Source organism: Cyprinus carpio, chromosome B2 (assembly GCF_018340385.1).
Source record: "Cyprinus carpio isolate SPL01 chromosome B2, ASM1834038v1, whole genome shotgun sequence".
In the NCBI taxonomy this organism is placed as follows: domain Eukaryota; kingdom Metazoa; phylum Chordata; class Actinopteri; order Cypriniformes; family Cyprinidae; genus Cyprinus; species Cyprinus carpio.
The window spans coordinates 3,116,507-3,131,275 of NC_056598.1; positions in this window are offsets into that span (position 1 = coordinate 3,116,507).

Below are 14,769 nucleotides of genomic sequence, written 5' to 3' on the forward strand. Positions count from 1 at the left end.
GGAAATGATTGAGGGATTTGATTGGCTGACGGTCTCTAGGGCTTCATTACACTTCGACTCAAGATGACACGCGCTTCCCGCCCCTTTTGCACAAGCTTCGCATTCAGTGCTGTGCTTTATGTTGGCAGACGAGCGTTTCTTAGCGGTCCGCGTCGACACCATGCAATGCAACCGATGAAATTATGCAAATACAATGCTGGGTAACATTTGGATTTAAATTTTCGCTGGCTTCTGAAATGCATCTTTCAACAAGGTTTTAATATTTGCTTTTTCATTAAATACATTCTTGAACAGTCAGTAGCTACAGTCCACTTATGATAACATCTTGGTTTACCCACCTGGCTTCATTTATATTATTGATTTTTGTTATTATGTATACTTTTACCCATATGACACACACGCGCACACACACAAACACACACATACATACACTTTTTCTTGGATTAAAAGAACAAGTTGCATTTCGAGAATTAAAAGCTTCTGGGAATTGAAACTTTTTTAGTGTGGTACTGTGACAGTGTGTTTTACATTATCTTGTTCAAATACACTTGGGACAAATTTGAGTTGAGTCTGAATGCTTAGAAAAGTTAATAATAGCATACTTCTTCTGCATAATTTGAGGCACTTGAAGTACCCTGGAAATTAGTTAAAGTATTAGTGATGCTTGACTTAAAGTGATAGTTCACCCAGAAATGAAAATTCTGTCATCATTTGCTCAACCTCAAGTTTCTTTCTTCTGTTCAACACAAAAGAAGATATTCTGAAGATTTTTTTTATGTTGATGGGAAAAGAAGATATTATGGTTTTTGTTGGGTAGAGGTCAATTGACGGTTTTCATACATTGGTATTATATGGATATTCTTCAAAATATCAACTTTTGTATTCAAATTTTCATTTTTTTTTTGGGGGGGGGGAGACTATCCATTTAAAAACTGTATAGAAAAACTACTCATAGTGCAGTTTCACTGTCAGAGTTTATAAGCTCTAAAAGGGGATTTAAATAAAAAGGGTTTTTCTGTGCTATATGTTCACAGAGGGAAAATCTTATGATATCAATAGATTAATCTGTTGTCTGTCACAGCACATGTGAAATAACAATTTGATATTATTTGCATTTGACATTAAAAGATAACAGCTAAGTTATTTTTCATCTACATACTGAAGCCAGAGAGGGCTGTGTTTTCAAAACTTAATAGTTGTCAAACACATTTAACTTCTAAGAGTAAGTATGTCAAGAATACTTCATGACAACACTTTAATATTACAACAATTTCCATTTTTTTAACAAACTGTACCATTTAATTTTTTATTTGCACTATGGAATATTTGACAAATTATGACATTATCACTCACATATATAGTAAGAAACGCATAACTTTATTAGAATAGATCATTCCAAATTGATTCCTCTGTACTTAACTATTCATTTGTTCATTCTGGTCTGCGATTAAAAACATCATAAACTCTTTATTGTCATCCGTAAAAAGTAACCTTGAGTTGCATGTTTTGCAGTCTTTTCAAAACTGTGCTTTCCTTTAATTTTAACACCATCAAAATTATAGCAGACAATATGGGAGCTGCATTCTGATAGAATATTTTGCACTGTAATCTGCCTCTGCAGCGGTTCAGTGTCATGTTTGAAGCTTCCAATGCTTATATATGGTTCTAAACTGGGAATTTTTTCATGTCAAATGAGCCATTATCATTTTCCAAAAATGGTATCCTTGCAGGTCCAGTGCAAGAAGAAAGGGCATCATTCCTTCACACGTTATTTAAACACCTCCTCGTAATCCTCCCACAGCGAGACTAAACCCCTGCAGTGATGATCTAAAGGCAGGCAACAATTTCATTTTCCTATCATACACGCCAACACACACGCAGAACACATTTCTAAGCCTGTATCTTTATAGTCGATATTATAGTCTCCATTAGTCTATATTGTCTTTGAAACAGATAGCCTCTGATCTCTGCCTGCCATCTGGCAACATTAAAATCCACCTACAGCACAAGTCCCTGCTAAGCGCAAAATATAAACAGCGGCATGCTGCAGCAGAGAAAGAGCAGATGATATTATGTGATGACAGTGTTAAGCCTCTTTAAGGTAGAGAGAGCTGTTCATTTCTGAAATAAGAGAGTCAGGCCTTGGTGGAAAGTACAGTAGCTTTCCAATGGGTCCCTTCTATAATTTTTTGAGAGGAATGTATAGTTTATAGATAATCCCTGTAATAAAGTTTCATTGATTGTTGTTTGCCAGAGTGAGGTTTTATGTCACTCTGAAGTTCACAGTCATGATTTCTAACAAAAGCATCATTTTGATTCACAGTTATTTTCCTTTTTTTTTTCATTTTGAATTTTTAACATAAGTTTTGAAAAGGATGCTCTGGGTGGTTGTTAGCATATATAGTCACACAATAAAACAGTAAAATATAAAATAAAAAATGACATTTCCTTACATTTTAAACATTGGCCTATCTGAGAGTGCACAATCATTATTTTCTGATAATAAAATATAAGATAAAATAAAATACGATCAAAAAAATAATGATTAATATTTCATGAATATAAATTTTTGAATGGTTGTACCACATGACATTTTACCACCTAACATTTTACTGCCTAAGAAACATTGCCGTATTATAAAAGGCCAAGTTATATAATATTTTAATTAACTCGTGACTTTTTTTAAATTTGTAATATTCTAACTAATATATAAATATTATAGAATAATAATTTATAGAAATGAAATACTACCCCAAACTACTACTTTTTGTCATTGGGATATCAAGAAAGCTGTACAATATTTTTGCCCGTTATGGCCAAAATTAACAAAATGAATTAACTTCAGAAATGAAATCCATGTTCATCATTACAAAAACAGGATATATAAAGTCATTGTATTCATGAATTGCATTTTAAATGTTTTTTTATATATATAAATATATCCAGACAACAGAATGCTATTGGCCTAAAATTCAAAGTATTATATGCGTCTGTACATAAATTGCACTGGGTGAGTAGCACATAGTAATGAACAGTGTTTAGGGTTTGTTCAAATATGGAAGGAATTTCAAGTTTGAAAAAAAACAAAAAACTTTTTGAATATCCGTTTCCTTTCATAGCTTAAAAGTAGTTTGTTTACTTACAGTTCTTCTGCCTCTTAAAAGAGCAACAACTATTCGGTTAGAGTTAAAATGTTTATCACAGTGATCTAATTAAGTGTAATGAATTAAATTTTGTGAAGCAGTTTTGTGCAAGTAGCTTTATTAAATCAGCCACAGCTCTGACCAATTAAAATTATCAGCGTTTGCCAATCAAATCCAGAGATCCTTTCAAACGCTGATTTTCAAACCTCTTAACCATCGTATCATAAATCCTTGTCTTAATCTACTTTATTACGAGGTCAGGAGACCATATAGAGCCTAAGCACTGAATGAGCACAGGCCCCTATTGATTTCATAAGTATTATTTATTTGTATTTTTTTTTTTCAAGGTTTTGGGGTTTTTGTGGCTTCAAAAACTTGAAAATTTGAAAACGTCAGAGTCATCAGCCATTAGGCTCAGGCAAAAGCTGGATATGGGCAGCTAAAAAGTGGACATTCAGCCATGGGAACCATACTCAGAATTAGTGCTCTGCATTTACCCCCGAAGTGCACACAATGCAGAGTGAACTTACACACACTGTATTCACACATCACCATATATGCTGCGGCGCCCGGGGAGCAGTTGGGGGTTCGATGTAGGTAGTAACGTGATTGAAGGTAGGAACTATGTCCCCCCCACCCACATGCCGGCCCAGACTCCGAACTCACAACCCTTCGATTGGGAGTAATCTCTAACCATTAGGCCAAAAATGGTCGGTGCGCTCGGTTATCTGTCTTTGTGCCCCCTTAAAGTAGTAACTTAACTTATTCACACATCACACATATACACAGAGCTACTGTAGGTAGTAACTGATTAGGCCTATGTAATCAGGATTATTTAATCAGATTCCAAAAATGAAGTACTTTATTAAATTAGATTAAATTACATTCAAAAATACTCATGATTAGACAGTTACTTTTTATTGATTACATGCTTATATATTATTAATACGATAGCAATAAATTATTCACAATTTATTGATTCTCTCTGATTGTTTTTTTTCCTCTTTTCAATTTACCTGCTCAATTGATGTAGAAATAATGAAGGAATAGCCTACATCTGTCCATGAAAAAGCTTTTGAGTCAACTGTCCAATTACTTTTGGTCCCTTGAAAAAGGGGGGAGGTATATATTAAACAGCTGTAGGTCCTTCACCTTTTCCTCCAGTTTTGATGAGTATACCCTCAAATTAAAGCTCAGAGCGTGCACTTTAAGCCCATGTTCACTATATGACTGTAACTTGAACATGTTTTGGTCAAGAGCTAAAGTAACAAACATTGTGCCTGTGTCCAAATATATATGGACCTAACTGTATACACTGCTCCAGTTCCTTGGACATTCACACAGAGATCCATCATTAGTCAGATGGATATACTATAATTACACAGAAAATTGAGAGGCCACACAGCATTTGACCACAGGATTTACAAAAATAATTTTTCAGTTTTAAGAAGTGTTTTCTTAATGTTACTGATAAAACACACTCATTTTTATTTTAATTATCACTCCAGTGGGTTATTTACCTATGTCTTTGGAAGGCTTTTTGTCTTTCAAACACATTAAAATGCACAAATTGATTGTTATTTCTTATTTAAATTTATTGCAGGGATTCACAAACATTTTTGTCAGCTGAACTTCTTTCACCTAACATATTAACTTTAGGCTCCCCATGACATTTTAGAATAAATATTTTAATAATGTAGTGTCACATTTGCATTTTCATGGTTCTTTGACATTGGTTAATGCGCACATGACATGCAGGTAAACAAATAAAATATATATGTATATATATAGTACATTTTTTTTTTTTTTTTGAATAATTTTTTTAACTATTTTTTTTTATTTTACATTTTTACGATAATTATTTACTTTTTATTAAACTCATGAACCCCCTTCAGTTACTTTACGAACCCCAGTTTGGGAAACCTTAATAAACCTTAATAACCTTAATAATGTAATATTACAGTAATGTAATATTTAATTCACTTCATTATGTCAACATCAACGAATGGAATTTATTTCTTTTTCTTTGCATTTTTATGACAATATGGTACAAGATTATCCTATTAAAAATCAATGTGATAAACAAGTTAGGTCAAAAGTAAACTAAAAGTAATGAAAAAGTAGTCCAGTTATATTACCAAAATGTGAAATGTAATGGATTATGTTACAAACTACAATTTATGTCATGTAATGTGGAATCAGTAACAGATTACAATTTGTAAGTAATCTATACCCAGCTCTGCATATACATATTGCAGTTATGTCGTATGGGTGCCGGGTTAAAACAGAAATATAGAACCAAGGCTGCCAAAAAAAAAAATAATAATAATAATAAAATAAAAAAAAATAAAAAAAATAAATAAAAATAAAATAAAATAAAATAAAATAAAATAAAAAAAATAAATAAAAAAAAAATAAAATAAAATAAAATAAAATAAAATAAAATAAAATAAAATAATAAAGACAAAAGAAGAGAAAATAAATAAAAATATATAATTATTTTGGAATATTAGAAACAGCACAGATGTTACAGCACACAAGATTCAAACATCCAACCTTTAGATTGGAAACCCAGTTATTCAGAGGGTCATGAAACCCACATTACAGCACCAATTAATTTCCACTACAGTTTTGAGGGGGTATGGTGAGCTGCAGAGTGGAGTGAGACAACACAATAACAGCTGCTGATCCAGTCAAATGTATTTCATTCTCATTGAGTTAAAAGCATCAATGGTTGGCACTAATTACACCATTACATATTACAATATATTATGCATGTTTTTTGAAACCGTAAACAAATAAATGCATATCCTGTGATAGCTACAGTATAATTGTAATGCACAAATAAATGCACAGCCTTCTGCATTTTTACTCTGCAATGAATATTATACCAATTTTCTCCTACAACTGAAATTAATGGGTGCTAACATAATCTATAAAGCGCAACACATACCTTTGTTAAAATCTCAGAAAATGTCTTTTAGTGTTTCATGACCATTTTGCACATGTTTGTCTGGATGCTGCAAATGCATTCTAGCTTCCATTTAGTTGCTTGCCACTATTGCGATGCATTATACATTGAGCCATGCATTTGTCTTGACTGTCTTGAGAGCTTGGTAAGAACGTGCTCCCTGCAAACAGTTTACTGCAAACCTGAATGTTTTCAACTTAAGATGAGATCAGTTTCATTGAGAACTATACTAACTATCACCAATTATAGAGAATTATAAAATAATTACTGTTCTAAAACAGCTTTTTCATTCACTTTGGTACTGTTTTCATAACTCTTAGTATAAAATCAACTAATCACACTTGTAGCACCACTAGTCCTTCTTTCAAAACCTGATCTCATGATATCATCATCATTTAATTTTGGTGAATTAAAGATGTTACAATAATACAAGTTATGGTTATCACATTAGAAAATGCACTTACTGTACATTACCAAACATAAGTAACTGACATGTATATATGGACTGACACTCTGACACACACATACATACATTTATGTGAGATAAACAAAGTTATGGATTAGGTCCATGGATTAAGTTTAGACATAGCACATGTGGGCCAGTAGGTGACACTCTTCCCTTCTGAAAGTTCTAATCTCTGTAACATAACAACATCTCTGGAAAATGTCCCACCACCGGCTGTGCCAGGATAGCCAGTGGCTTTAGCCCCATGCATTCTGAGCACAGAAGAGACCAAATCAGCAGCAGAAACAACATTATCCCAGCACAGATGTGACACTGTCTGGGACATCACACACAGAAAAATGTATACATACTTTGAATTTTAATAAACGTCATCGCAATTTATTTCAAAAGTGTGCTCATTTCTCATAAACTGTTGTGATTTGGTGCTATGCTAAGCTAACATACTTTAAATGTAAATAAATATTAAGCATTTATTTAAGTGTTTTGCACTGTTGGATAAACATTATAATGAAAACACATCCAAAGAAGTGGATCCTTTGCCAGATTACACATTTACATGACATTTACATTCAGTCATTTAGCAGACACTTTTATCCAAGGACAATTGAGGACAATGGAATCAATAAAAATTAACGAAATGTCAATATGCAAATGCTATGACAAGTCTCAGTTAGCTTAACGCAGCACACGTACCCCATTGTATATATATATATATATATATATATATATATATATATATATATATATATATATATATATATATATATATATATAAAGAAAACCGAATAGAAAAAGAAAAGTGCACGCTAGTCTTAGAGGCATTTTTTGCTTTTTGTTAATTGTTTAATAAATACAAGAAAACAAATAGAAAGATTAAAAAAAGAATAGAGAAGCTAGTTTTGTTTTTTTTTTTAAAGAAAAGCAGGTTAGTAAATGAATTGAGTGCAAGTCTAAAAGGGGCACACTTTTTTTAAGAATAGAATTAGAATATAGAGTTAGAGGGTCAAATAAAGATGGAACAGGTGTGATTTTAGTCAGTTCTTGAAGATGGCTAAGGAATCAAGCTGCTTGGATTGAGTTGGGCAGGTCATTCCACCAGGAGGGAACAGTTAATGTTAAAGTCCGTGAAAGACATTTTGTGCCTCTTTGGGATGCACAATAAAGCGTCGTTCACTTGCAGAATGCAAGCTTCTAGAGGCACATAAGTCTGAAGTAATGAATTTAAGTAAAGGGGTGCAGAGCCAGTGGTGGTTTTGTAGGCAAACATTAATGCCTTGCAATAGAGCAACAGAGCACTGCAATAGTCCAACCTGGACAGAACAAGAGCTTGAACAAGGAGTTGTGCTGCATGTTCCGAAAGAAAGGGCCTGATCTTCTTGATGCTGAATAAAGCAAATCTGCAGAGTCAGCTGATTATCAATCATAACTCCAAGGTTTCTGGCTGTTTTTGAAGGAGTTATGGTGACTTGATGTGACTAACTGGATGGTGTAATTGTGAACCACAAGCAGTTCTGTCTTGGCAAGGTTTAGTTGAATTTGTTGGTCCTTCATCCAGCAAGAAATGCCTGTTAGACAAGCTGAAATGCGAGCAGCTATCATAGGATCATCAGGATGGAATGAGAGGTAGAGTTGAGTGTCATCAGCATAGCAATGGTATGAAAAGCCATGTTTCTGAATGACAGAACCTAGTGATGCCATGTAGACAGAGAAGAGAAGTGGTCCAAAAACTGACCCCTGAGGCACCCCATTAGTTAGATGTTGCGACTTGGACACCCCACCTCTCCAAGATACCTTGAAGGAACTATCTAAGTAGAGGTAAGACTTAAACCACTGGAGTGCGGTTCCTGACATGCCCTTGGCCAATAGGGTTAACAGGAGGACCTGGTGGTTAACCGTGTCAAATCCTTGAAGGATCTATCTAAGAGGTAAGACTGAAGATCTGGAATCCGCTCTTGCCAGTCTTAGGGCTTCAACAATCAAGAGCAAGGCATGTCCATTTCTGAAACCAGACTGGTTTCTGTCGAGGAGGTTGTTCTGTGTGAGAAAGGCAGACACATTTAAATGTAAGCACTGGGTTTAAACTTACTCTTATACCTGAAGAGATAATCAGGCAGATAGACAGACAGACAGATAGACAGACAGACAGATAGACAGACAGACAGACGACGGACAGCCAGATTATAGACGGACGGATGGATAGACAGAGAGAGAGAGAGATAGATAGATAGATAGATAGATAGATAGATAGATAGATAGATAGATAGATAGATAGATAGATAGATAGATAGATAGATAGATAGATAGAATTATCTAATAGTTCTTTATTAATTACTAATGGGTTCCCAATATTTTCACTTTAAAATAGGCCTAATGTTTCAGGTTCGAAATAAGTCCTGCAGAATTATTTGATGATTCTTTATTAATTACTAATTGGGTTCCCTATGTTTTCACTTTAGAATACTGTTTTCAGTTTCTAAGTAATTATTGTGGAATTATCTAATAATTTTTTATTAATTACTAATGGATTCACATATTTTCACTTTAGAATAGGCCATAATGTTTTCAGGTTCGAAATAAGTCCTGCAGAATATTTGATTATTCTTTATTAATTACTAATGGGTTCCCTATGTTTTCACTTTAGAATACTGTTTCAGGTTCTAAGTAATTCTAGCAGAATTGTCTAATAATTCTTTATTAATTACTAATGGGTTCCTAATATTTTCACTTTAGAATAGGCCTAATGTTTCAGGTTTTGAAATAAGTCCCTTCAGAATTATTGATTATTCTTTATTAATTACTAATTGGTACCTGTATTTTCACTTCTCCTCAGGCTTTGCCTACATACAGAATTGAATTAATGGTAAATGTGGTATATGCTGATGAGGCACACATACAGTACTGTATATAAAATATAAAAACTATGGTAAGTAATTGCAAGGCACTGGAGTGGTGGTGGGGTTCCTACTGGAAGCTGATTTCTTACAAAACACACTCACAAAACAATTCACTACACAGGCAAAACCTCTATAAAATGTATTACATATATTAATATTGAATTTTCATACTACTACTACTACTACTGCTGCTAATAACATTCATATGAAAGGGTCACAATTCAATGTAATTGTGTATAACTGTTCATTAGTAGTTACTTCATAGTTATTTTTCTTGAACCCTTAATAGTAGATAATTAAGCAGTTCTTCAGGAGGTATGCCACAATACATTAGTTACTGATTAGCGGAGTGCGGTTCCTGACATGCCCTTGGCCAATAGGGTTAACAGGAGGACCTGGTGGTTAACCGTGTCAAAAACAGTAGTGAGTTAAGTGTTAATGAAAAATTACCTGTTAGTTCTTCAATAATTCCTTATTAGTTATGTAGTAAGTAAGAAACAGTATTCTAAAGTGTTACCCACAATTTAAGATATTTTGGATGAAAAAGGGAGGCTTGAGACTGTCCCATAGACTGCCAAATAAATAACAGTGTCAAGGTCCAGGAAAGTATGAAAAGCATCGTCAGAATACTCCATCTGCCATCAGTGGTTCAACCTTAATGTTATGAAGCGACGAGAATACTCTTTGTACACAAAGGAAAAACAAAAATAATGACTTTATTCAATAATTCCTTTCCTCTGTGTCTCTCCAAATCAGCATAGCGCCATTTTGGCAATTCTGAGCAGTACACAGATGGCGTACGCTCTTCTGTGTCCGCCGCGCCACAAGGATACGTTTTTTACATGTACAGGTATTTACGCTTTGGTTTGAAAGCAAACAACGCATCGGCGAAGAGTGGCTGACACAGAAGTTGTCTTTCAAACCCAAAGCGTAAATACACGTAAAAAACGTATCCTTGACGCGCGGCGGGACGCTTTCAACTAATGCCAAAAGCAAAACTTGAAGTTTTAATTGCAATAGTTTAAAGTTTAAAGGGAGAAAACTTTAGGAGAGGAATTGTTGAAAAAGTCGTTATTTTTGTTTTCTTCGTGTACCAAAGAGTATTCATAACGTTACGGTTGAACCACTGATGGCAGATGGAGTATTCTGACGATGCTTTTCATACTTTCCTGGACTTTGACACTGTTATTTATTTGGCAGTCTATGGGACAGTCACAAGCCTCCCTGTTTTCATCCAAAATATCTTAAATTGTGTCTGAAGATGAACAAAGCTTTTACGGGTTTAGAACAACATGGGGTTAAGTGAATAATGACAAAATTTTCATTTTGGGATGGAGTATACCTTTAAATTTTTTTTTTTTTTTTTTTTTTTTTATGAAAACCTGCTGGAAAAAACAAGAAAAAAAAACAAATAACAAAACAACAAACAACAACAACAAAACACAGCTAAAACCAGTCTGATGGCTGGCTGTTTTTAGCTGGTCCTCCAGGCTGGTTATGGCTGGTCATATGTGGTTTGAAGGCTGGTTTTAGAGGGGTTTTGACCACTTCTTTAGCGGTCAGGCTGGGAGACCAGCTAAAATAAACTACTTCCAGCCTAAACCAGCTAAGACTAGCCAATTTTAGCTATTATTATAATAATTATAATTATAATTATTATTAGGGAAGTTGCTAGGTGACAAGGGGAATCCTCCATAGGTTAGACCATGGATGGCCATTATTTAATAATGCTCGGCTGGATAATAATTAGTTTAAACAATGAGAAGCTTTGGGGCCTCTCATTCATATGTGCTTTTTTGTAACTACAGTATGTGCCTATTCATTATCATCCCACATTTCATGTTAGTTAGATGCATAAATAAAGAATGTTTTAGCTTAACCATCACTGCATATTAGAACAAAGTATCTCTGAATGCTATATATCTGTTTTGCTCGCTCTAATCACTTCTGAGTTGTCCCCTGCATTCATGCTGCTTTTCGCTCTCTTTGCCTTTGTAAATTGTTTGCTGATCCCAAGCAGCTGCTTTTAGACATGAAGGTCACTTCAGAGAGTGTCAAATGACAATTGCCATTGTAATTCAGCTGTACTCCACCCAGGGTTCATACCAAGTGAACAACAGGTTGTTGCCAAAATAACTTTCTAAACAGATCTTGCATGGTTTACAAGCTTGTCTTCTGTGGTCTCATGGCAGGCATGTTTAAAATGCATTCAGCCCTGATCACCTGATATAGTCTTTACACAGACTGTGTTGTTATGAAAAACTGGAGCCATTTATACTCGCGACCGGCACACGGTTCTTTCCTTCTGTGGCAGGTTGGCTGGGAAGGGAACTTCATATTAAGTTTACACAAGTATCAAAATGGCTATTCGGTGTATTTTAATTGGAGGTTCTGAGAATCAGTTTATTAAGTTAGTTTCTATCGAGGCAATTACTGGCAGAAAAAAGTACAGTTCAGTGGACACGCTTGAATATTATATATGAATATTAAATTTATATTTGTGTTTACATTTTGATTGTACAGTGGGAGGTAGGTTTCTTGAAGTGTCTTGGAGATGTTGCTACAGTTCTTCTGGATTGAGTCTGTCTCAGTTTCTTCAGTTTCTTCATGTCATTCCAGATGGACTGATGATGATGATCAGATCAGATCTCTGTGTGGAGCACTGGCTGTTGCAGGACAAAAATCTCACTGGATTATTACAATTAATGGCAAAATGTATGTTTGGCATTAATTAAATGCAAACTAATATTTCCTACTGACACACTACAGCAAAAGATAGAATAACTGACTAAAAATTTTTTTAGCTGGCGAAAATTCTAATAATTTTGGCCACCACTGTATGCATATATATATATATATATATATATATATATATATATATATAATATATATATATATATACCTCAGCTCCAACTAAACATATAATCTTATGAATAATTTTAACCACAGTTATAATACATTATAATACTTACTTATTCATTGTTACACCTTTAGAAAGTATAATGCAATAAAACATGATAAACAAACCTTTATGTATTATAATGCATTTTAACTTTGGTTACAATTATTTATGAAATAATGCATTATAGCGTACATTATAAATACCTTTATAATGCATTATGCAAAAAGGCTTCATGTAAAGTGTCACCGTTATTGCTATATTTTTCTGCATTGTTGCCACATTGCATTTACTTAAAATAGCAAAAAACATTAGCTAAATGATTATTAGTTATCAAGCAGTGCAAATTGTTTCGTACAAAATGAAACACTTCAGGTTCGCTTTGTGGAAACAACAAGAAGTCAGTTAACAGCTTATCTTGTTTGTCAAACTGTAATCAAAGCCTGGAATCAGCTGTGATTTCTCACATTTCTCACATGTCCAACACTTAAGAATGGTTGGTGATCTTTTGGCTGAACTCCAGGACTTTGCACCAAGACTTTTTCAGAATTACTTACTGGAAATGCACATTTCACACTAAAGTAGCTTTTTTCTTTTACCTCCTGAGACCCTGCATCCTCATATGAGGACATTATATTTTAGTGAATTTCTCTGAGACTATACATACCACAGTTTTTTCAGAGATACTAAATGTTTGGATGTTTTTACCATGACCACTCCCTGTCCTTGGTCTTCAAAAAATATCTGATATTAATTGAGTGACACTCTTATGGAAATATAATATCTTTTAATTATCATTTAAATCTGACTACATTTTTTAAACTGTGTCATGAATCGACATCTCAGAAAAATGTTATGGGGTTTTAAATCAAAATATGATTTTCTTTTTTTTTTTTTTTTTTTTTTTATGAGGACACCTGGACTAAAAGCACAACAAATGTATAGGGAAATAAATTATATATTATATGAAATATTATATATTATTTTATTATTATATTATTATTATGAAAATCTTGTCAATTAAAATTATTATGAAAATCTTGTCAATTATTTCTCCCATTATTATACTTATTTGTTCATTACATGTGGCCCCCAAAAACACCTTAATATTCAAATTTACATTTAGTTTACAGATTACATTATATATAATGAGAAAATCTGTTTGTACCATTTTACACACATTTTGCATAAAGAGAAAAATGGTATATATCAAAATCATTCAAATATAAACATAGTTGAGATTTATCTTTATACAAAGTTTGCTAAAAAAAAAAAAAAAAAAAATCCTGAAAACTAAAAATGTATTTGTGATTTAAAAAAATCAATTGTTTTTGCCTATGCATGTTCATTCATGTCTTTTTTTTTTTTTTTTTATTTTTTTATTGAATCCTTATGTCCTCTACCAAGGACATTGCATAACTTATGAATGAAATATCATTTTTTTCTTTTTTTAATGTTTGAAAAAATTTATGCTCTAAACAATGTAATGACATGAAAAATATTTTTTTTTCCCTAAAATGTTTTGTATGTCTCAAAGAGGTTAAATGAATGAATGAATGAATGAAAGAATGAATGATTAAATGAATTAACCAGAGGTATCTCTTTTACAACTTAAAATATTTTTCTAGATAGAAATGGTTACATGAACACCAACTCTAAGCCAGTCTCCTGCTTCTCACATTTTCTTTCTAAAATAAATAAATAAATGAAAACTCTAACCCTTCACATTTGTCTCCTCTTAAGTTTCACAAATGATTTCAACAAATGTACTAACTGCAGCAAATCAAATTCATTCCTGGCTGGTGGAATGATCTTCCCACCCCTATCTGGAATGCTAAATCCCTGACCATTTTCAAGCGAGAGCTGAAAACTCACCTCTCTCGATGTAACTTGACTTCATCTTAAATTAAAAAAATAAATAAATAGTCTTCTTTTCTAAATGTAAATGTAAATTTTATATAAACATTGTATTTATAATTACATTATTAATGGATTGTGCCTTTCAGTGAAGAAAGCTCCAGGGTTACTGAGCTTGTAATATGACTTTCGTAAGTCATGTTTCAATTTATTATTATTTTTTTTATATATATATATGTCTGCCTTCAAGAACAAATGAAAGCCATTTTCTTACTTGTGTCAAAAATGAAGCATAACTCTAATCCTATTTCCTCATTATTTCACTCTTAATATAGACATAAATTCTGAAAATTCATGATCAGTGTTTTTGTTTTACTCTCAAACCATTTCACTCTGATCATCCTCACAATCAAACAGACTGCATACATTATCATATTTAAAATCATTTAGTGCAGGCAGTAATTACTTATACAATGATTATACATGAGGAAATCATGACCTATATTTAAATGCAAGCAAAACTTTTTTACAAGAGAAAT